General features: G+C 54.3%; 2 long non-coding RNA genes across 3 annotated transcripts; both read left to right on the forward strand.

Annotated features, from left to right (window-relative positions):
- Window positions 1–8,095: 8,095 nt before the first annotated feature.
- LOC123000307 (uncharacterized) lies at window positions 8,096–15,355 on the forward strand. 2 transcript variants are annotated; one of them, XR_006408239.3, is made up of 5 exons: window positions 8,096–8,219; window positions 12,752–12,931; window positions 13,749–13,838; window positions 13,990–14,126; window positions 14,342–15,355. It is a non-coding gene; the product is annotated as an uncharacterized LOC123000307 (long non-coding RNA). The 2 variants fall into 2 exon arrangements; XR_006408240.3 differs by having other exon boundaries at window positions 12,752–12,844.
- Window positions 15,356–15,499: 144 nt separating this feature from the next.
- Window positions 15,500–18,966, forward strand: LOC113244995 (uncharacterized). The gene is made up of 3 exons (XR_003312580.4): window positions 15,500–15,636; window positions 15,835–15,982; window positions 16,336–18,966. It is a non-coding gene; the product is annotated as an uncharacterized LOC113244995 (long non-coding RNA).
- The last annotated feature ends 5,208 nt before the right edge of the window (window positions 18,967–24,174 follow it).

Below are 24,174 nucleotides of genomic sequence, written 5' to 3' on the forward strand. Positions count from 1 at the left end.
GAGGCTTCTGGCTGGGGCAAGGGGAGCAGATCGGAGGATGCGGCAGTGGAGGCTGGACATCCCAGGAGGGGGCAATGGAGGCAGAGACTGCGGTGGCATTGGGTGGAGTGAGGATGACTTTGTGGAATGTTCCAGAGGATACGCTGATGGGGCTGGGGGTGCCTCCGATCTAGGGGTGAGGGGGCATGGCTCCTCTCAGGTGTCTGGGGTCCTTGTAAAGTCTGCCACGGGACTTGCCTGGCTCTGCGGCATCTGCCCATAAAGGGAAAGAGAGGAGGTGGGAGGGCGGGGAGGAGTGGGGAGGCGGTGGTGGGGCTGGCGGCTGGCTGGATGAGGTCTGTGCCTTTCTCTGGCAGCAGCCATGAGCGGCTGGCTGGCTGCAGCACCTGCTGGGGCGTCTGGGAGGGCTGGGGAGCAGGTGCGGGGCGTCTGGAGGGGGTCTGTTTGCAGATGGATAACGAGACAGGGTGGATGACAGCAACACACACGCTGCCCCCCTTCTCTGTTGTCTGGACACAAAAGCCAAGACAAAGAAGCACTGGGGAGGCAGGACCAGGACGCAGCGCCCACAGGGCATGCACATGCTGGAGACAAAGGAGAGGCCCCCGGGGCAGAGCAGAAGCAGGCACACGCAGATCAAGGGGTGCAGAAGCAGGGAAGTCTCCCTTGACCTTGGGCAGGGCCGCCTTGTTTCCGAGCCTTGCTCTGGGCACTGTGTATGAGAGGTCGGGGGAGACCAGTGCACCCCGAACTTTGCCAGTCCCATCAGACTCTTTCTGACAGGAAAATAGCTCGTGGACTCCACAAAGTCGATGTCCTGAGGACAATAAAGGAAGCAACCATGAGTGTGGGGTGGGGTCGACGCTGGCCTGTGTCCGGTCAATTCAACTGCATGTTTGCACATGGGAAAAAAGACCAAGGACATCTGTGGACAGGACTTGTTATTTATCCGCTCTGTAGACAGTGTTGGCGTCTGTGGAGTTCCGAAGGCCCCCTTCGAATGACCTCCCAAGGATAAGAAGCCCCAGGCCGTGGACACTCTCTAGTGGCTCTTCCAACAGAGAGAGAAAGAGACAGTCCGAATTTACTGAGCCCGTTAGTGGGCCATGTGTTTTTCACACTCACGTCACTGAATTCTCCCAAAAGCCCTCTGAAAGAAGTGATGTGATCCCCATTTTACGGAATTTACTGAGGCCCACAGGGGTGAAGTTCCTTGCCCAAAGTCACACAGTGAGTAAGAGGCAGATGTGAGATTCACACCCAGGTCTGCCCGATGGGAGTCCATGTCTTGGCTGACAGGAAGGCAGAGAAAGCAAGCGAGACAAAGAATCGGTTGGCAGGGGGCTTGGCAGCCCTTGCTGGGCTCTTCCCTGCTTCTGCAGACAGCTGGGGAAAGACAGATGCCTGGTGTGGTGTTTGGACACCTGGATACAGCTGTGCCTGAAACCAGAATAGCTGTGGACTCGATTCTGCTACTTGAAACTGAAACGATCCTGAAAATAATAGTGATGGATAGAGTTATTCTTGTGATGTTCTCATTCTTGTGATTTTCAGTTCTCAGTACCAGGTACAACGTCTGGCACTCGCTCGGCCTTTTCTTGATCTCAAAGGCCAGCTGTGTCACTCATATTTACTCCCATTAGCTTCTCGACCTTCCTACATTATGGCATTGGTTGTACTGACTCTACTTGCAAAGGGGCTTGTCTCCGACCCAGATGAGGCCAGATTGGCATAGAGTGGGTGGGAGCTTCTCAGACCGGGGAGGTTTGTTGGGCCCCGCGTGGGCTCTGCTGGGTGGGATTGTGTGGTGGATGGGTGATGGGGAAATGAATGATCCCCTATGGTGGATGTGTCCTAGACACCTACCATGCCAAGGCACACTGGTGGCTTTGTACCGCAGGCCCTGTGACTCCCTGCTGATGGCTTTCTCTGGCCAGGGGCACGTGGTTGGTCTGCTGCCAGGGCAGCCTGGAGGTGGCGAGGGGTTGATGTGCAAGGAGCATCCTTTAACCATGACAGGTAGGAGCTGGTGGTTAGCTACCCTGGCGTCCTTGACCTCAAGTGGGATGGCTCAGGTGTGTCCCACTCAGTCTCCCAGAGGACCACAGCAGGACAGAGTCCTAGTTGCCCTCAACAGCTGGCTCATAGTTATGGACTGACTAGTGCCCCCTCCCCCCACCCAAATCCATATGTTGAAGCCCTAATCCCCAAAGTGACTGTATTTGGAGATGGGGCTTTTATGGGGGCTGTTAAGATTAAATGTGGCCATAAGAGTGGGGTGTTAATCCCATAGGACTGAGGTCCTTGTAAGAAGAGGAAGCGATGGGGTTCACGTGCGCAGAGGAAAGACCGTGTAAGGATGGAGCTGGAAGACAGCCATGGAGAGAGGCCAAAGAGAGAGGCCTCAGGAGAAAGCAACCTTGACTGCACCTTGACCTTGGACTTCCAGCCTCCAGAACAGTGAGAGGATGAAATCTCGTTTGTAAACCGCCTAGTCTGTGGTGTTTCATCATGGCAGCCACAATAGACTAAGACATTCCTTAAAGTACCTATGCTGGCTTTCTTCTCTTCACTGTCCCAGCTAATGCTTCCTCGGATCATCTCCCAAATTAACTACTTGCACTTGCATCCCTGTCTCAGGGTCTGGGATAGTCCAGGGTCATGCACCTGTCCGCGCCTTATCCAGTGGGGACACATGAAGACACCACTGGGGGCAGGACAGCGGCTGGAGAGCCCTGAGCACTAGCCTTCCATGGAAATGATCTTGAACCAGCGATGTTCCTCTGGGACTGAGGCAGAGATTAACCACTGCTGTGCATCCCCGGGCAAGTGAAAGGACCCCAGAGCGACCCCATCAAGGTGACGGGGTCATTGTTCAGCTGTTCCGGGGACAGATGGGGCCAGCGTGAATGCAGATGGGTTTTTAGAGATTCTGCATGGAAGTTTTGGAATCAGACCGTGCTGGCTGTGAATCGCAGCTTCACCACTTTCTAGCTGGCTGACCTTGGGTAAGTCACTTTCCCTCCCTGAGCCTCACTTTCCTTATCAGATGACGTCAACACTCCCTCAGAGGGTGTTAGGCAGCAATGTGGATAAAACACTTAGAACAGTGTCAAGAAAGTGGGCAAGGGGTCCAGGTCATTGCATCTGAAGGTGATTCCAGGGGGCAGGAGAACGTGGTGGCTGTGGGGAATTGTTGAAAGGCACATTCTTTCTGGGACATACTGAACAGCAGCTCTCCTCTGCTATAAAATGCCTCCCCCTGAATTCAGGGAGCCCCACCCTCACTCCGGGTTAGGATGGCTGCTTTGATGAGTCAAAATGGAATTTTCTATCTGGGTGGGACAGGGAGCTGCTTGCTCAGGGAACTGCTGTCAAAGAGGAGCTCCCCTCACACCGTGTTGGATGCACCCAGTCTTGGTCAACAACATGGCTTGAGGGCAGACTGAATCTTCTCCCACAGCCCTTCCTCCAGAGGCACGGCAGGTGTCAGGAGGCACGGCAGGTGTGGCCGGGCAGACGGGTGGCGCTGGTGCTGCTGGTGCTGGTGGGGAGTGTGTGACTAGTTTAGGTAACAAGGTAAAGCAGCCCACCTTGTCACTAACTCTAGAACCCCCTGACCACATGCATTGGGACAGTGTAAAAAGGAATGAGGTACAGAGAGGTATATTTCCCAAAAAATTGGAAAGAGAGGCTCCAACAAATCCTTGTACACCCACGCTCAGAGCGGCACGATTCACAGCCACCAAAAGATGGAAACCACGAAAATCCAGACGAATGGGTGAGCAAATTGTGCTATATTCATATAATGGAATGGTATTCAGCCACGATAAGGAATGGAATATACTAGCACATACTAGAGTATGGATAAACCAGAAAAACATTAGGCTGAGTGGAAAAGGCTGGAACCCAGAGACAAATATTGTATGACTCCATTTTAAGAAAATAACCAGAATAGGTAAATCCATAAAGCCAGAAAGCGGATTACTGGTTGGCAGCAGCTAGGGGGAGGGGACGATGGGGAGTAACTGCTTAATGGGTGGGGGGTATTTTAGGGTGATGAATGTGTTTTGGAACTAGACAGAGGTGGCAGGTGCACACTGTGAATGTTTAAGTTTCTGCACAGGGAAGGAAACAACACAACTAAAAGGCAACTTGGTGGAATGGGAGGAGATACTTACAAATGACATATCCAATAAAGGGTTAGTCTCCAAAATACATAAAGAACGGATAAAGCTCAACACCCAAAAAACAAACAATCCGATTAAAATGGGCAGAAGGCATGAACAAACATTTTTCCAAAGAAGACATCCAGATGGCCAACAGACACAGGAAAACGTGCTCACCATCCCTCATGATCAGGGAAATGCAAAGCAAAACCACAGTGAGATGTCACTTCACACCTGTCCCCAATGGCTAAACCCGGAAACACAGGATACAGCAGATGTTGGCGAGGATGTGAAGCAAAAGGAACACTGGTGCGCTGTTGGTGGGGACACTAACTGGCGCAGCCACTGCAGAAAAACAGTGTGGAGGTTCCTCAAAAAATTAAAACTGGAACTACCCTACGATCCAGGAAACACACTACTGGGTACTTACCCCCCAAATCCAAAAACTCGAATTCAAAGGGATTCCTTTTTTTTTTTTTTTAAGATTTTTATTTATTTATTTGACAGAGAGAGAGAGCCAGCGAGAGAGGGAACACAAGCAGGGGGAGTGGGAGAGGAAGAAGCAGGCTCCTAATGGAGAAGCCCGATATGGGGCTCGATCCCAGAATGCGGGGATCACACCCTGAGCCAAAGGCAGACGCTTAACAACTGCGCCACCCAGGCACCCTGATACATGCACTCCTATGTTACTACCAGCATTATTTACAATAGCTCAATTATGGAAAAAGTCCGTGTCTGTCGATTGATGAATGGATAAAAAAGATTGGTATATAAATATAATGGAATATTACTCAGCCATAAAAAAGAATGAAATCTTGCCATTTGCAGTGACATGGATGGTGCTAGAGAGTATAATGCTAAGTGAAATAAGTCAGAGAAAGACAAATACCGTATGATCTCACTCATACGTGGAATTTAAGAAAAAAAAACAAGAAGGGGGAAAAAGAGAGAGAGAGAGAGAGACCAAGAAATAGACTCTTAGCTCTAGAAGACAAACTGCTGGTTACCAGAGGGGTGGGGTGCAGGGATGGGGGAATAGGGGATGGGAATTAAAGCATACACTTTCACATTGAAGAAAAAATAAATGGAAAAAAATATTTACAAGACAAGAAAATAAAGTGGTTAGTTTTATATTATGTGAGGTTCAACTAAAAGATCCAACAGCCATGGTGGGGTACATGCGTGCTCAGCGGTACCCAGCGTACCGATGACAGCGTCGCAACTGGAACCCTGGCCTCTGAGGACCATCCTGGTTTCTCCAGGGGCTGCTTTAGGGATAAAAAGAAACCTGTGTCCCCGCTTCTGAACATGTTACCAGTGTTGGTTCCAGTGTCCCCTGGAACTCTCGGGCTGAGTGGCAGGCAGCATCATGAGCCAAAGACTATCTTGCTTGCACATCCTGGTGAGAATGGGTGAGCTGCGTGGTCCAATTTAAAGGAGGAAAGTTCACTCTCAAGTGGATCCTCTGAGATGTATGATGGCGCCTCCTCCCGTTGCCATGGCAACCAACGCTCCATCATAAGAGGCTCAGGCCATTTTCAAGAGAGGCCGAAGAGGGAACGTTGACACTTCTCTTTGGGGTTCCATCTGGTGTTCTTATCTGCTTGGGGGCTCTCAGGGCCCGAGTCAGCTCTGTAAATGTCACCTAGAAGACGAGTTCCTGGCAAGACGGGGTGAGGATGACATTTACCATCGTGGGGAGTGCTCTGCAATGTCCAGGGCCTCCCCACAGGATAAGGTGAGAGTCACAGTTACATTGATGGGGAGACAAGAAGGGTGTTGGATCTAGCTCTCAAGCTAGACGTGAGTCCCAAAGGAGGTGGTACTGAGTGCTGGGAGCCTGCAGGATGAAGAGGGCACCGTGCGTTTCTAACCCTCCCCAGGAAAATGGGGGGGTTTTGCTCACCACAGGTGGACAAAAAGAGGGCATAGGACCAACTGAAGCCCCAGGAGAGCTAGTTTGGGGTCCCCGTGATCAAGAAATGTGCTGTATTATACAAGATTGGGGCAGAGAACAGCCAGGCGGATTCAGGCTGGTTTTGGTGTCTGCTGGACATGGGGGGGGGGGGGTCCTGGTCCCTCCTTGTGTTACTCAGTTTATGGCTGACCCTGAGTCCACCTGAGTCAGACATGGTCCTCCCAGTAGCTTCTCACGATCACTTCTTTTGCTGCCCCGCCCTTTCTCTCTATGCTCTCCTTGAAAGGCTTTCCCTAGAATGAAAGATACTTGGAAATAGGACCACGGGCTCATCATTGTTCATCTTTAAGAAGCCCCAGGGAAAGGGAGAAGTGTTGGAAATCTGGGAGCAGACAAGTGCCTTGATTTTTTTTTTTTAATCCAAATGGATATTGGAAATGATAGGCTGATACTCAGGAGAATTTGAGGACAGATTATAAAGCAGGTGGCTTGGGAGTACTTTTAAAAAGTCTTCCTTTTTGTTTGTGGTCTGGTGATCCAGGAGAAAGTGGTAGAACTGGTAATGGCAATATTTCGGCTGTGTACTCTGGGCAATGCTGTGACCACACCCCGTCTTGCCTTTTCTCTAGCTCTTCCACGTGAGTCCTACTTCCCTGGCGGGACTTCTAGCTCTGCCAGGGCGGGGACAGTATCTGGGACCTCCCCTGGGATCTTTAGGGTTCCTGCAAAGTCCTTGGGTTGGGCACATTGGAGAAATGCTGTAGGTTTGTTGAATGGCATTCGGATTTCCTGAAGACCAAAGCGGGGGGTGGGGTGGTGTCCCAGGGGGAGACGGACAATGTGGAAGAGAGCCAGTAAACTTGGAACCTGAAGTGGTCAATTCAAATCCCGCCAGGATCCCCTACTGTGGCTGTGTGCAGCTCTCACAGCTTCTCTGAGTCTCAGTGTCCGTATCTGAGCAATGAAGATGATAAATGATATACACAGAAGTGTAAAAATTAAATGAATGTCGTAGCATTAAAATAATAAATATTGTGTTTTGAGCCTTTGTTAAGTGCCAGGCACTGTGCTAAGCACCCCTCCCCCATGCATTTCCACATTTAATCCAAACTGAGTCTCAGGAATGGTGTGTCCAAGGTCATCTGCTAGGGGATGTGGACAAAGCTGAAATTGGAACCCACCACAGGCTGGTTAGCGAGGCCACTGGAACGGTCTAGCACAGTGGTGCCCAAGCTTGAATGTGATTCAGAATCCCCTGGAAGGTTGGTTAAAATACAGGTCTCTGCGCCCCACCTCAGAGTTTTCCACCTAGTAGCGCTGGGGTGAGACCTGAGAATTTGCATTTCTCGCAAGTTCCCAAGTGATGTTGACGCTTCTTGTCTAGGACCACTTTCTGAAGAGTAGGTACCTAGCAGAGAGCCGTTCGAAAAATAAAAGGACAAACCTGTAAAGGTGGTTAGGCCAGGCGGTGTTGGGGCATGCACAAGGGTATGAAGCCCCAGGCAGGGTTTCGAATCTTGACTCCACCATAAGCGCGTGTCCATCTAGCAGGATTAATTGAGAAGCATACTCGGAGGACACGCGGGTGATGCACCTGGTGCTCCAGGACCAGTGTCCTGGGTCCTCTGATTACACGGGGCTGCCGGACTTGGGCTCCCCGGGCCCGCGGTCTCGCGCACCTCTCCAGCCGAGCGCCCCGGGCTGAGTCCAGCAGGGCAAGCGTTGCCATGGCAGCGCCGCGGGCGGGGTTGCGGGAGGCCGGGCTCGCCCCTTTGTGCCGCGGGGTCGGCGGCGAGCTCCCGGAGCTCGCGGGCCCGGACCCCCAGGGGGAGGGTGCGAGGGGAGGCCTCGAGGTTGCAGCGGCGGGGGGAGGCGCGAGGGGGGCAGACGAGCCGGCCGGGGGTGGGGCGCCTCCGCCCGCCAGCCGCTCCCGCATTAAAATTTCATGGGCGCTGCAGCAGCTTACAAAGACGACGCCGGCTGCGCTCGGGGGACCGGAGGGAGGGAGGCTGCGGACGAGTGCGGGGAGGAGTTTGCGATGGGAGGCGCTTGCAGGGGCTCCCCCAGTTCTGCGCCGTGAGCCCGGGCACAAAGAGCCTTCTGCACTCGCGCCGCAGGACCGCGGACCCGAGGTAAGCCGCCGCCCGGTGCTCACAGCCCTCCCTCCCTAAGCGTCCCGGTCCCCGCGCCGGCGGACAGCCTCGTTCCCTGTGGTCGGGGTCGAGGGTGGGTCTCGGGGTACCAGGCAGTGTTCAGGGGATGGCAAAGGCTTCCCAGAGTGTCCCTCATTTCCTGGATGGAGAGCTTCTGCCGCCCGCACTTGTCCTGTGCTGCCAAGACTTGGGCCTGGGTGGGGCTTGGGGGACCGAAGGGAGGCTGCGCTGGGAGTCCAGTGCGAGTGTGGGGGGGTCTTAAGGCGTGATCCGAGGGCGAACAAAGACCCTCCCCGCCCCCCGCTGCCAGCCAGACTGGAGGGCATCCCGGACCTTCTCGGCCCACCGGGTTGGCAGCTCACGGGCCAAGCCTGGGACAGAGCCCGTTTAGTCTCAGAATTGGGGGTGAGGGTAGGGTGCTTGAGCCCCTCTTTCCTCATACCGAGCCCACCGCCCAGTGCCTGCCCAGGCTCCATCCGTGGGACTCAGATTCTAGTTGTGCGGCGTGCTGGGTGGGTCCCAAGAGATGGGGGAAGACAGGAAAACCACCTTCCTTGAGAAGAATAATGGCACTAATAATGATAAGAATAATACATCAGTTTATAGAGAGCTTACTTTATGCCAGCAACGTTTAGTGCTTGGCACGCATTGCCTCAACCGTCCCACGAGGAGGTAAGAACCCCATTTTAAAGATGAGGACACTGAGATCCGGAGACGGTTAGGTACACGTCCAAGGTCACACAGCCAGTGATTTTGTATCCAGGTATGTAGGAGTCTAAAGCCCAGTTTATATCCCCAAACACGCCTGGGAAGCCCTCAGGACCCACCGGCTCCCTTGCCCCCTCTCCTCCTTCCTCTAGGAGGAAGACACTCTCTAGAGAGGCTGGAAATTGAAGAGGGAGATGCCAGGTCTCGTGTCCCCTCAGCGGAGGGTCCTGGGCTATAGAAATTGCTTCTCGGACTCTGCGGGGGTGGGGTGGGGGGCTGGATTCCCTACCCCCATCCCAGGCCCCAGACCAGCGGCTGCCGAGCGCGCGGGGATTGCTGGCGCGCTCACCCCACTGCAGTGCCGCCGCGGGGAAAACGCCCCCACCTGCTGCTGGGAGAAGGGGGTAGGGAGGAAGGCAGTAGTGCGGGGAGAGGGGTGGGGAGAGAAAAGCGACAAAACGTGCAGGAAGAGGCTTTGTTTTTCTCGGTGCCAACCCCAGACTGAGCGCCAACCCCGAGCAGAATGCTGGTTCTGGGCGCGGTGCTTTACTTTCCAAAGCGCATTCCCCTTTGGGAGCACCTGGGAGCTTAACGATTGCCTGGGTTTGGTGGGGGTTGGCGGGGGGATGGGGGGGAGGGGAGGCGGAGATGAGTAATTCCACTCGACAGACCGGGAAACCTGAGGACAGCGGTTCTCAGACTTTAGGGGCGTTGCTTCCAATATGCAGATGTCCGTGCCACGTGGCCAGGGGATGAGTCAGCAGGACTGGGGTGGGGCTGGGCATCTGGATATTTACTCAGACCCCTCCTCCCCCTCATCAAGCAGGTGGTCAGACCGTGGGTGGAGGAAACAGTGCCCCAACCTCCCCCACCACCCCCGCAGCGCCGAACCGTGTCGCAGTCCCGGCAAAATGGTTTCCTCCGGTACACTTTGCCAGTGCCCAGCTTCGGGTGGCATTGCACTCATCCCGCACTGACTCTGATTAATTCCACGTTGAGAGACTTGTCGGCGTTAAACATCCCCTATGCCCTTCCACACCTGCGTTTGATTATTTGATGATCCTTGCCATTGAGGACTGTTCTGAAATCTGTCCTGCATCCTTCTTGCTGCTTTTTTGGGGTCTGCCTCTCCACTTCTCCCCGAGGAGAGAGCTGGTCTTCAGAGCCCCCAAAAGGAACTGTAAACTCCGTACGGGAACTTTAGGAGACCCACTCTCTATGCCTGCATTACGAAGGAGAATTTTGTCATTTTGGGTGATTTTAAAAATGAATTGAATACATTTAATAAAATGGATGATGATTGTAAAAGGTTGGAAACGACAAACATACCGTACTCATTCCCTCTCATCGGACCTGCCAGTTGTTTTCGTTCTTTTTCTTCTTCTTTTTTTTTACATCTTCATTTTTAAGGTCCCTTCTCTGGATCTGATACATGCTTCTACCCAGGTTACCTACTCTTTAGGTCAGCTTCAGTAGGGAAGTAATTTCCCTCCTCAGAGCCTCAGTCCTTTCATCTGTAGAGTGGGAATCATAAGCCTTACCTTAAAAGGCTGTTAGGAGGCTATGAAGCAGTATGTATAAAGTGCCTGCAGCCAGTAGGTGCCTAATAAAGATACTATTGTTTAGTATCCCCACTGTGTACTGGCTGAGTTCACTTGCCTGGCCCCTGAATCTTGTATTGATCCTTAGTTATTCGTTTTTATTTGTATTGGGGCTCTTGGTTCCTCTCCCGGGTGACACTTGGGCGGTTTGAGCAGGGGCCAGGGGTATTTCTGGGGCACTGGGTCCATTGTGCAAGTTCAGTGGGCAGTTGAATAACTTATAGGCTAGTCCTTTGTTCCGAGGGGGATCCTTCCTCTAGTCTCTGAGCCCTGGCTCATCTGTCAGCTGGAGCTGTGTAGAATAATAGCCAGAGATACACTGGGGCAGAGGCAAAGGCCGGCTGAGCGTGACATCTGTCTCTGCGCCCCTCTCCAAGCTGATCAGATCACATGAGGCAGGTATCCCCTCCCCCCCTTGTGGTCTTTGTGGTCCCTATGAAAGCTGGATGAGTCATGGAAGGGGAGGGACAGACTGAACCATTGTGTCCTCAAGGGTATGGAGTAGGTAATGAATGCTAACCAACGCCTCTACAATTTCATGACCCTTTAGCACGCTTCTTGCTGGGTGCTGCCTCATGGAGACCCCTGTGAAAAGGCTGGGAATTGGGCATTCCAGCTGAGAAACGGAGGCTCAGAGAGGTGGCGTGATGAGCTCGGGATCACACAGCAAGTTGGAAGGAGAGTCGAGACTTGACCCTGGGTCTCGTCTGACTCCAAACGTGTGTTTGTAATGACTACACTCCACCACCTCCTCTCCTAAATGTCGACTTAATCAGTTGCCCCGAGACCATGGAAGCAGCTAGAATCAAAAGGACGTGGTGTGGTTTAGCGATCGTGGGCCAGTTTCCCCACAGTAGTACTAATGCTGCTATCACTGTGTTTCCAGGGCGCACGTGCCTTCCCAGGGTCTTTTCCCATTTCACCCCCATCCCGTATTTGAGCACAAGTCGTCCCCCCCTTTGGGGTTCAACAAGCCTGTATAGAATCCACTTGCCCCATTTCTCACTGGGTGATGTTGGAGCAAGACACTTTGAGCCTGATTCCTCATCTGTAAAATGGGGACAAGAAACCCCAGTGTATTCTTTTGTCAGGTAGGTAAATGTGCCCCCGGTTAGCATCTGTCCTCAATACATGTAGGTTTCCCTTGTTTCTCCTTCTTTGGCTCTCTTCCCTCCCCCCTGCAGCTTGGGGGCTCCCTTCTGTGAGGGCGACTTGAGTTTCCAAGCTCTTCTTTTGTGTGTGCTGCCTTTGAATTTGTCCAGAAACTGGGCTTTCCGCTGCTCTGCAGATGCGCCTGTTTCCCTCAGCTCCGCTCCTGCGCCTCTCCCTCTCCCTATTCCCAGGAGGTTCCCATTATTTCTCGGCACTCACTCATCCAAAGCAATTTAGGCCAACATTTCCCGTATGCCAGCTCTCTGAGCAGCGATTTTATTCCAGAGTCAGGAAAAAAAAACAACAAAAAACCGACAAGAACCCAGAGGGACCCTAAAATGCAACCCAATGCATATTTCCCTGGGAGCTGTTCCTCCCTTACCAGGGAGGGCACAGAGTTGAGGGGGGACAGGACTATCCCACGATGGTGTTAATGAGCCGTTTGTGCGATGGTAGTAGTAACGGTGTAAGAAAATAACAGCATGCGAGCTAATAGGTAGTATATATCATCCCATGTGAGCCTCACGGCAGCTTCGTGGGCTCCATTATTATCCCATTTCGCAGATAAGAAGACAGGCCCAGAGCCGTGGTGCACATGCTGGGCGTGGCACAGCAGGACGGAACCCCAGGCCATCAAGCCCAGGTCCCGTCCAATGCGTTAAGATGTTTAGGTTGGCACCAGCGCCACCAAGATACCTCCTGGTCTCCTGTTTTCCTTCCTTCCTTCCTTTTTTTTTTTTTTTAAGATTTTATTTTTTAATTTATTTTGAGAGAGAAAGAGAGAACGAGTGGGGGGAGGGGCAGAGGGAGAGGAGGAAGGGGAGGAACGGGCTCCCCGCTCAACTAGGGGCTGGATCCCAGGACCCTGAGATCATGACCTGAGCCAAAACCAAGAGTCAGAGGCTTCACCGACTGAGGCACCCGGGCGCCCCTCCTGTTCTGCTTCTGATCTGCATCTGAGTGAGGAAATCGGTTTTGGCCTGACCCTGGCTTCTCTCCAGTATACCCCTGGGTACCTATGTATTCCCCTATTCTTTATTTCTCTCTCAGTGACAGCCGGACGTGTCTCCCTGCCCAACCTTGGGGTTCCAGACATGCTGACGTGACCACCATGAGCCTAACGGCATCAAAGCAACAACCGAGGTGACCCTTCTGTGCACCCCTGGGGTAACAGACACCAGCTTCATGCAATGAAATTCCATTTGCGTGGAAACCCCCTGAATCTCAGAGGTAGGAGGGACCTCTAGAATCGTCTGGGGTCCAATCCCTCATGCAGAGCTTCCCTGCTGGGGCCCCTGACCTTGGCTTGCAGTGGCGGGGAGGGGGGTGGTTCATGGGAGTTAGTGGGAGCTGAGATGCCAAGGCCCTGGGGCCACACGGAGGGCTCTGTCTGACCTTTGAGCTAGCTCTTCTCGATTCTTATCCTCTGTCATCACATCTAAAGGAGTTTTGAAAAATAACATTGAGTTATGATTTACATACAATAACATGCACCCATGCAAAGCATATGTTTCAATCAACGTGTTTTGCCAAATGCAGACATCTGCGTAAGCATCACCGCAATCCACATCTAGAATATTTTCAGCACCCCGAAATGTTCCCCCGTGTCCCTTTGCTGTCAGTCCCCTCCCGGCTCCAGCCCCAGCCCCAGCCCCAGCCCCAGCCCCAGGGAACCACTGATCGGCTTTCTATGCCTAGAAGCTAGACTCGTGTTTTCTAAAGTTCCATTACTATGGAATCTTTTGTGTTTGGCTTCTTTTGCTCCGGATAATGTTTTGAGGTTCATTCTTGTTACGGCACGGATCAGTCGTTCAATCCCTTTTGGGTCTGACTTCATGGAAGGATGGTGTAAATGAAGGAATCTTCATTTCAAGTGCACAGTTCGATGATTTTTGGCAAATCTACCAAGTTGCGCACCCATCGCCATAAAGCCATTTTGGGATATTTCCCCTGCCCTGGTAAGGTCCCCCCACACCCACTTACTGCTAATCCCCACCACCCTGCTCTTGATTCCAGACGACCACTAATCTTCTTTCTGTCTTTGTAGGTTTGCCTTTTCTGGACATTTCACATACATGGGGTCAAACAGCATGCGGGCTCTTGTGTTCGGCTTTCACTCACCTATTACATCTTTGAGGTTCGTCCAAGTCATAATGTAACAATCGTTTGTTCCTTTATACTGTGGAGTAGCTCTCATTATATCAACGTACGACCATTTATTTATTCAGCCACGAGGACGGGATTTTAATTTGATCTGTGTTACTGGTGTAAATGCACCCCCATTCCAGGAAGCATCTCCTGTTTCTGGGACATCGATGTTACACAGAGATTTTTCTCAACGGGTGAAAACAATTTTGGGAGCACTCACCGTGTGCCAGGCACCGGCTAAACCTTGGAGAATAATGAACGTTGAGTCGCACATCGGGTACGTGGGGCTGGGGAGCCATAGTCTCACCTGTTTGTCTGCACTTAACACCCATGCCTTCCTGTCTGTCCCCCTAGACAGTTGCCTGCTTGACCCAGGGGTTGACGTTTCCCTTGAAACCTTCATTGCCTTATTGATATCGGGGTCCTCAGAGCCAGGGGAAGGGCCATTGTGTTAAGCCACGCTCCTCTGAGCAGCCCAGGGTCTACTTCCAGAGTGCAGCAAGGTCCTGGGACAGAGGAGAGAGAAGGGGATTTCCGAATTCTTCCTGAACATTCCTGATCATCTCCGGGAAGCAGGCTTGCAGATAAGTATTTCAACTTACCAGCCCACAGCCTACCCACCTGCCCTCCCTCGGTCTGTGCAGGGAAGCGCAGAACTTCAGAATTCCCGTGCGGGAGGTTAAAGGGGTGATCAGCTTTTCTAGCCCTCTAAGTTACAAACAAAGACCTTGTCTGCATTTCATGGGGCCCCAGAGAGGGTGATCGTCACACCCCTCTTTGACACGGAGGCTAGAATTTTGTCAATTCCACCATCAGCAACTACCATAGAATTGAGTTCAATGACCTCATCCCGAGAACCCATGGATCTAGGTGTCAGAAGGCCAGAAGGGGACTGGGGACTCCTGGTGGCTCTTCTCAGTGCTGGCCCTTTGTCGTCATATTTGTAAAACTTGGCCCAGGGCTCCTTTACCTGGCAGTGGAGCAGGGACATTGGCACTGTGACTCTAGGGCCGTATTCTTTCCTCCAGGTCTGGACCTGTGCCCTGAGTCCCAGGGGCCCAGAGCAAGCTCTGAACACACACTGAGAGGCGCCCTGACTCTCCTGGCCCAGCCCTGCCAGCCAGTGAAGATAGCTTAGCCGTCACCAGAACTAAAACCGAGAGAGGATTCTGGGTCAGGATTAGCAGGCATTCAATGGGGGCAGAAAAGTATCTAAGGCTGAGCCATAGGGCCCCCCTATTTCCTCTCCTCTGCTTCACACTGTGGGTTAGTATTGTGTGCTCTGGGTGAATGCAGGTCTGGAAGGATCCCAGGGCACAGACAGAGAGAGAGAGAGAGAGAGAGAGAGAGGGACAGACTTCCCAGGGCTACACAGGACGGCTGAGCTGGATCAGAACCCCGGATTCCTGACTCTGTTCACTGCTTCTGCTCAGCTGTTGCCAAGCTGAATTTGTCTTACATTGTCCTGGGGCCCCTTCTGCTATTGTTGGGGAACAGGGAGGGGGGTGAGGGAGACCCCCTTATCCCAAGGACATTCTGGGGTGGGAGGAAGGGCGGCAGAGGGGCGTATGCCTGGGCCCAGCCTCTCTGGCCCCGGGGCGGGGGTGGGGGGGGGCTTCTTCTTGTCAGCAGAGACTTCTGGCCAGGCCCGGGGCCTGGGGAGGGGGCCTGGGTGCAGTTTTCTCCTGCGGCGTGGTTGGCTCTTTTGTCTTCCAGGATGGGATCTGCATGGGAAAGGAGCTGGGAGCTGGGCCTGGGCTGCCCACGTGTTGGCTGGGCGCTGCCAGGTAAGCCTGGGTAAGCACGGGGGAAGGAAGTGGCACCGAGCTTACTTTCATGGGGGATGACCGTTCCCCTGCCAGGAAGGCCCGGGAGCCAGGTGGCTGGACGGCTTGCTCCGCGTGGTCTCGTGGGGGTGTGCGGGGCTGAATCAAGACCACCACGGGTGGGTTACGGCAGGCATTTCAGCATGTTCCTTCATTCAGCACAAACACGGACCAAGGACCTTCTCCAGGCTAGATCCAGGGGATCCGGAGCTGAGCTCCAGAGACACGGTTCTACCCTCTCAGGTCTTCACACGAGAGTATGCTTTATTACAGTCTCAGCGAAGGAGTGAGCTCCCTGTCCTGGGAGGTGTGCATGTGTGTGTACTGGGGGAGGGTGGTGCAGAAGTCCCCTCCGTGGGAACGTTGTAAAGGGAATCCAAGCCTCCTGGGGACTCTGAAGGCTCTTTTTGCCCACCTGAACCCTGCCCCCTTTCCTGCCCATGATGCCCTTGGCCTTGCTCCTGGCTCCTCTAATTGCACTTCTGTCCCCTGAGCTAGCCCCGCCAGGGTGGAGAAACTCTATTCCTGAGTTTCTTCTAAAAGTCATTAGTGTCTAAAGCCCTTACTGCCACCCTGTCTAGGGAGACTAAGGGTCTCCGAATGTGGGGTTGTGTTGGGAGGGAGGCTGTCCCCTCATCCTAACTTGCTGCTTCTCCCCAGGGGGCTCTGCGTGGCCACATCTCCAGGACTCCTGGCCTGGTCTTCTCTTTGGAGCCCGGGTGACTCTGGACTCTGGACACAGGGAGCAGCCTTTGGTGGTTTTCTGGAACTCTGGACAATTCCCCAAAGACCTCATCTTTCCCAACTGCTAAGACGGAGCCCCCTGTGGATAAAGGGCCCTCCTGGTTGGCGCTCGGCTGAGGACAGGCCCTGGCCCTGGAGGGCAGCTTGAGGGAGGGGGGTGAGGGAGGCCGGCAGTCCACTGCCCCTCCGTGTCCACCTGGACCCTGCCTGTCGGACCTTACTGCCTGCGCCTGGAGGCCACGTCTTGACCCTGTGCTGACTTGATACCTGTCTGCAGCCCTGCTCGAGGCCAGCCAGAGCTCCACCTGGGCCAAGGCCCCGCTGACTGCACCTTACCAAGGCTGGGTCCCAAAGGACCCTCCAGGACGGGGCAGGACCACACGGATGGGAATCAGGGTGGAGCTGCCTAGTGGGAGGGAGGCAGACCCAGCTTCGTGGGCTCCGTCGGCTAGAGTCTGTCTTGCGCCGTTTGCCTTGAGCGTTTCTCCTTGTGGTGCTTTTTGGATGAGGCTTTTCCGTGCTTCTCCTCTGCCTGATGGTGACACGGAGGAGGCAGGCAGGGTCTGGGAGGAGCCTGGGCCTTCCCCCAGTGTGGTCGGGTTCTGGGGGACAGCTGGAGGGGCAGAAGGTGTGCTATCCTGAAAGGGGAGGGTTTGCGAGACATGAGGAGGCCCAGGCCAGGGGAGCTTGCCAGAGGGAGACAGAAACTGGGCCCTGTTCCCACTGTCCAAAAGGGACAGGCTGGATCCAGCCTTGTTCCCTGGATCGAGGGGTCAGGTCACCCCAGCTGGATCTCAGATGTCTGCTCCTTGTTGCACGGATCTTTGATTCTGTCCTTGGGGGGCAAGGCAGGCAGGGTAGGCCCCAGGCACATGCAGCCCTCCCCTGTCACATGGCTGCACGTTCACCTCCCTGTGCCTGTCTCCATTCTCCACTCAGTCCAGCCTGGCTCTGGAGTCCAGTGTTTGCCCAGGAGTAGCCCATGGGCTTCCATAGGCAAGTTTAAAAGCTGGGCATTCTTTTCCCAGGGTGGAGAGGGAGCCTGTATTAGCTTGAGCTGCCCTAACAGCAGACCACAGCCCGGAAAGGGGGCTTAAAGAGCAGAAATGTGTTTTCTCATAGTTCTGGTAGCTAGAAGTCCAAGATCATGGTGTGAGTGAAGGGTGGTTTCTCCCGAGGCCTCTCTCGTTGGCTTGTAGATGGCCACCTTCTCACTGCGTCCTCACCCAGCCTTTTCTCTGTGAGCACTTGAGGGGGAGGGAGGAGGAGGGACCGATCTGGTGTCTCTTCTGCTTTTTCTAAGGATGCCAGTCCTATCGGAGGAGGGGCCCACTCTTAGAGCCTCTTTGAGCCTTACTTTCCTCCGTAAAAGTCCCATTCCCGAATAGGGTCGTGTTGGGGGTGATGGCGGCAACCTATGAATTTGGGGGGACACGATCCAGTCCACACAGATGGTCACTAGAAATGTGGAAAGCGGGAGCCCTCTTCCCCTCAGCCACTCCACAGCCGTGGAGAGAGCAAGGGAGAGCAGAGGGATGGGAAGTAGGGACTCAGTGTGGGAGGCACTGCCCTAGGATGGTCCCCGGGCTTTAGGGACACATGGAACTGGCTGGACCAGGGCAGTGAGCAGGACCCCCAGGAGAAGGATGTCCTGGGAAGAGCCTACGCTTTGGAGCCTGAGGGTGTGTCCCCTGCTGCACAACCTTGCGCAAGTCATCTCACCTCTGTGAGTCCGATGGCCACTCTGGAACAGAAGCCATCCGTTCACCTGGGGGGTGCAGGGGGGAGTCCGTGAAGGCGCATGCCTGCACAGTGCCAGGCTCCTAGCAGCTTGCTCACTAAACACGCCCATCCCTGTGGGGGTTTAGATTTCAGGCTTATCTATTTTCAGTGCTCTGGAACTGCCGAATCGGCACCTTCTGATCCAGAGATACTTCAGGCGAGCCCTTCCCCTGCCTGCTTTCTTAATATCCATCTCGAATCAGCTTGGGGAGGTGGCTGCACTTTATTGCTTCCCGTGTAGCTCCAAATGCCTCCTGGGGTACCCTCTCATCAGGAGTGAGCACCTACTGTGGGCCCTTTCCTGGGCTGGTCGCTTGCAGGGGGATGTTGGTGAGGCTCTATGAAACTTTCCGGATGGCACAGCCAAGCAATTGCAACTGGAGAATTGGAGAAGGGAGCAGAGAAGAGTCCACTGAGGCACAGGATCTGAGTGTTTGGGGGTGGGGTGGGAGTAAGGTCCCAGAATGACCTGGACAGGCTTCCCAGAAAGGCTGAATCAAACAGGGCCTCAAAGGATGAGAGAGATGTGGCTTAGCTGACAGCTTCCAGGTCCCTGGAAGAGATTCCCAAAGTAAGTCGTAGGAGGTGTCATTGCTCTTGGAAAAAAAAAAAAGAAAGAAAGAAAAGAAAAGGGAAAAGTTCAAATTCAACCAGTTTCTAAAACACAGGACTTATCAGAGCCTTTAAAGTGCCGCTGGGAATTGTGAGTACTCAAGGACAGACAGGATTAAGTGTTCTCCCCTTTTATGGCAACAGAGTCTTTTTCTTATGGGGCATCATTTAGAACTGAGGGGGCCATCGGGTGGGGCTTCTGCGGGGATAGGAGATGACACAGCCTGACACACACGGAGGGAGAGGGGGGCTTTGTAGCAGAGGCTGGAAAAGGCAGCAGACCAGGAGGGGCCGGGGAGTTGGAACTCAGTTCCAGGAGTCAGGCGAGCTCCATGCAGTTTTGGTGTGGTGGGAGGCGGGCGAGGGGGGCAGGCCAGTGGTCAGAGTAGCTGGAAGCCTGGCACGTGCTGGAGGAGGTGTCCACTGGACACGGTACCTCTGCACTTGATGCCACTGGGGCATCAAACCTTTTGGGAGAAGGTGCTGGTGTGTGTGCGCGTGTGTGTGTGTGTGTGTGTGTGCGCGCGTGCCTGAGTGTGACAGGATCCAGCCTTCTGGGAAGGGGCTGACCAGAACCAGGCAGGGGTTTCCGGCCAGGACCAGCAGGGTCTATTTTCAGGGGAACCGAAGAAGTGTTTTGGGGGAGAGCCCCTGAGTTCCACAGCCGAGAAATCGGGAAGAAAAACGCTCTGGGGCAGGGCCAGGCATAGGCTTGATTCTGGTGGGGCTGGGGAGCTGGAGGCGGACCCCCTGCCCTGGTCAGGCCCGGCTCACGGGCTGGTGGGGGCGGGAGGCCTTCGGAGCTGCAGCTGAGGGCCGGGCGCAGTGCTGCATGGTGTGATTAACCTACTAACCCAGGGCTCGGCCGGGACGCTGTGGCGTGTGACGAGGTGCCTGGCCTTCTGCCAACCAACTAACCCACTAACCCGGCCCGAGCATGCCCTACTAACCCCCTGCAGCCAGACCCTACTAACCTTGCAGCTCGTGGGCCTTTCAAGGGGCTGGGACGTGGGGGCAGACGGCGCTCCAGAAGGCCCTGCCCGTGGCCTGGGATCTCTGTGCAGACCCACATTCCAGGACAGGGCTCTCAAGTACGGCTCGCCAAGTCTGCCACTTCCTGCTGAGCGATTTTGAGCAAGTCACCTAACCTCTCTGAACCCGTTTCCTCAGCAGCAGAATGGGACTGTGATCTTCGCCTCACAGGCTGCTGTGAGAATTCGCATGAATGTAAAGTTCTTGACACATGGCAGATACTTAAAAAAAAAAAGCGGGGGTGGGGGCGGGGCTGGGAAGCCCAGAAAACCTGATCGATCATGTCCCCTGCCTTGGTCCTGGTCCTTCTGGGTGTTCTGCACACAGACCCTTCTGCCCGGGGCCAGACACTCGCTTTGAACCCTGTCTCTTCCCCACATTCTTCCGCGTTCTAAGCTTTCTTTTCCATAGGCAGCTCTTTTGTTCGATTACTAACCTGTCTAACCCGGGGGTGCCTCAACTGCACCCCACCCATCCCTTAACCAACTAATGGACCTGTGTGTGTTTTTCCTTTTCTCCTAGTGACTCCTGTGTGTGTCTGCTGAGGTGCCCCCGTCCGCTGGTGCTGTGCTCTGACTTACTAACCCAGCCCCTACTAACCTCGTTTTCTCTTCTTACTAACCCCCGGCCCTGCCGAGCTCTGGGCACCCCTCCTTTCGGCAAGCAGAGTTCCTGGGGCTGGTCCTGCAGACAGATGCCCCACTTTGCTGCCCCAATTGGCTGTGATTTCAGAGTCCCCTGGGGGCCAGGTCTAAGGCAGGGGCCGGCCCTATTAACCACACCAGGGTCCCAGAGGAGGAGGCGGTCATGCGGCTGTAGGAGCACAAGCATCTCTCTTCTGGGCGGAAGTCTGGAAGCCACGGGGAGTGGGCGGGACCAGGGAAACCTCTGGGGTGTGAGTGTGGAGGCCTGTGGGTCTAGAGCATGGAGACCTGGGCTCTTCCCAGCCAAGGGCCAGAGAGAAGGGGCTTGTGCGTCCTCCCTTGGAGGGAAACGAGGGTGAAGTTCAGATAGAGGCATGGTCCTGCACAGGAAGTCAGTAGGAGGTGTGTCCCGCCCCGGAAGTCAGTGAAAGGGGGCGTAGCCCACACCGGAAGTCAGTAAGAGGGTTCCCTGTGTAGGAAGTCAACGCAAGGGGTCTTTTCCGCACTGAGAATCGCTGAGTGGAGCATTTAGTACAGGAAGTCAGCCGGCCAGAGGGGCATTTCTTACACTGGAAGTCAGTAAGAGGGGTTTCTCACCTCATCACTAGACATGAGAAGGAATGGCCAAGAATCAGTGAGAAAGGCCCTTCCTACAACGGCAGTTGGCTAGAGGGGCCCTTCCCTTCCCTGAAGCTGGGGGAGCCGAGTTCCCCACACCGGAAGTAGATATGGGCCATGTTTCACACTGAAAGTCATCAGGAAGTGCTGTCAACATCAGGAAACTTGGGAAGGTAGGGAAGAAAACAGACCCTGTGTTCAGGGGTTCGCAGGGGGAGGAAGTGGGAAGCAAGACATGAACCCCAGGGCCCCACAGGGTCCTGCAGTCGCTCAGGGCCAGCCAGAAATTCTTCCCCGGCTCCCTGTCCTGTTCCTGCCCACGGCCCTGCCCCAGCTTGCCTTCCCCAGAGCCCGCCAGCCGCTAAGCCAGGGCCACACCTGGGGGTGATTTTATGCCTCACCTCCAGTAGGCACCTTGGTCTGTCTCTGTGGGCTAATCTCTGGCTCCTTTGCACTAACTCTTGCTCTCACCCAGCTAATCCCTGCCTCACCCTGGCTGCCCCTCGGGGATTGCCCACTAACAGCCAACCCTGCCCATCTGGGGGCACCAGGCTCCCGGCCTGGCTCTGAGCGGCTCTTAATTAACCTCTCCTTCACCTTGACTAACTCCTGCCCTCCTGGTCTGTTCCTTTCAGCGGAAACTAACGGCTTGTGGATTTCTTTCTGACTAACAACAGGTCTAACACTCCTTGGTACTGTTACTATTAACAGCTTGGATGTCGGCATGGCTGGGATGGGCTAACGCAGGTTTGGAAACCTGACTAACTCAGGAGGAGGTGTAGCTAGTAGTGTTGGACTTGGTGTCTGCTCTGGTTACAGCTGTCTGTAGTCAGTAAAGATCGAAGGATTCTAACGGAGGTGCAAGGGCCGGGGTGTGGCCCAGGCGCGGGTGGGGTCAGAAGCATAGTCAGCTATCCAAGGTTTTAGCCACTGGACATATCCCATCAACCTCTAATAATCTGCATTTGGGTTTTGGTTCTTTTAAATCACCTTACAGCTGCCATAGTCCAAACGGATGGCTACAGCTTTTGCGGACTTTGAAACCTCTGTCTGGTGTGTACAGAGCATATGCCATTATGCATGGCATCATCGGTCACCAGGCCAGGACCTAGACTCCTTGATTTCAGGACTTCAGGGATTTTGAAGTCCCAAGACATGAAGCTTTAGACCTGAGTATTCAGAAGGGTTCCGATTCCATCACCCATTTACACCTTAGTGTAAATTAACTCAGCTTCCTATTTTGTCTTTTATGCAGTGTAGCTGTACTGAGATGTGAGTTTAGCTGGAAGGGGTTTGGACTGCTTCAGGGCTGGGGGAGGGTCCTTTGGGAGCAGAAAAGGGGAGCCATGGGGCCGGGGGATCCTGGGTGGGGGTAAAAGGTAGCATCAAGTCGAGATGGGGATGGGAAGAGGGACCATTTTGCTGGCCCAGTCTGGTAGTCTGGTTCTGTGGGAGAGAGTAGTTCATAGTAGGGCTTGGAGGATTGGATCAGCTCAGGGACAGGGTCCGAGGCTGGCCTGGAGACTTGAAGGCAGTCTTGCTTGAGTCATTGAGCGCTGGTCTGGGACCAAGAACTCTGACAGCCATGGGCTCGGAGTAAATCTAGTGGAGCTGGCAGTGGGGCCTGAAGGGAGGCCTGAGCTGCAAAGGGAACAAGAGAGGAGAATGCATCAGGAAGAGTTTGGGGAAGCCACCTGAGTCTTCACAGGGATCTGGGACAGGTTGGATGGAGCAGCAGCGGGCAGCGCCTCTCTGCTGCCCTCTAGTGGCCGCCTCACACATTTCACTCGAAGCCGGAAGCTCAGGCACCTGGCATTCGCGGAAATTCTCTTTACTCAACTACAAGGATCTGATGTTGCTGAGGACCTACCGTGTGGCCAGCACTGAGCTGGGTGCTGGGACCTATCTACGGGCCCTTCCTTCTGGTGCTTGTATAGCTCACGGGGGGAGTTGGAGAAGTTAACGTGTAATGCAGTGAGACAGGTACTGTGCTAGGTAGGGCTGGGCCGGGCTGTGGAAACACCCAGAAGGCGGGCAAGGTTGCTACGCACCTAGTTCGTGCCAGGCGTGGTGCTCGTCGTTGAGGAGGAGTGCTGATTAAGCCATCTGCTCTTCAGGACATTTCATGCTGGTGTATCGGATGGGTGCGGGGTAGAGTGGAGTGTAGGCAGTCAGGGCAGGCTTTCTCAAGTGGGAGACACGTAAGCTGAGCTCTGGTTGGGTGTGGCGGGGGTGAGTTCCAGGTAGTAGGAATGACAGACACAAAGTTCTGGGCATCAGAGAGGGTCGAAGGGGTTCTGGAGGCTTCATGGGGAAATGTAGCAGGAGACAGATGGGAAATGGACAAGCATGATCGAGGCCGTGTTGCCAGGGAGTTTGGGGTTTGTCCTAAGGGCAAGGGGGAGCTGGACAGGAGGGGTTGGATTTGAGTTTCAGGCTGACAGTTTGGCTATTTCAGCCCAGATGGAATTTTGAGGAGCTTATAATGAGTTCTGGTCAATTTTAGACAAGTGATAAGAACCCAAAGCTCAGGGACCCTTAGACCAGGATCCCTAACCCCTTGGTGCAGCTGGAGTTAGCACTGCAGTGACTGGGAAGCCAGGCAGAGGCTTGGCTGGGGTGACAGGGACACCTCGGAGAAGGAGCAGCCCTGAAAGGGGGTCACCCTGAGCCCCGGAGAAGTTCCGAGGGGATGTGCTTATGGGGTGCACGTCTGCAGGAGAGTCTCACCTGTCCCGTGTGGCTGTGGGGGGGACATGTACATGGGAAGTGAGCTTCTAAGAGGCGGAGCCTGGTCCCAGGGAGGGAAAAATGTGTCATGGTGGGGGAACAACTCTTCTGGAGGCAGAAGGAGAGGACTAGGCTACCTTGGAGACAGACGATGGTGGTGAGAGTCCAGGATTCTGCGTGTGAGTGTGCGTGTGAGTGTGCGTGTGTGCACGCATGTGCGTCCTTGACTTAGTACCAAAGGAAGCCCATCCCAAGGAGATGCAGTCTGTTTATCCCTCCCTGCCCAAGGCCTTTGATGTTCACTCTGGGGTCAAGTTCACTGAACATCAAGCTCATT

The sequence above is a fragment of the Ursus arctos genome, unplaced genomic scaffold (genome assembly GCF_023065955.2).
Source record: "Ursus arctos isolate Adak ecotype North America unplaced genomic scaffold, UrsArc2.0 scaffold_34, whole genome shotgun sequence".
Taxonomy (NCBI): domain Eukaryota; kingdom Metazoa; phylum Chordata; class Mammalia; order Carnivora; family Ursidae; genus Ursus; species Ursus arctos.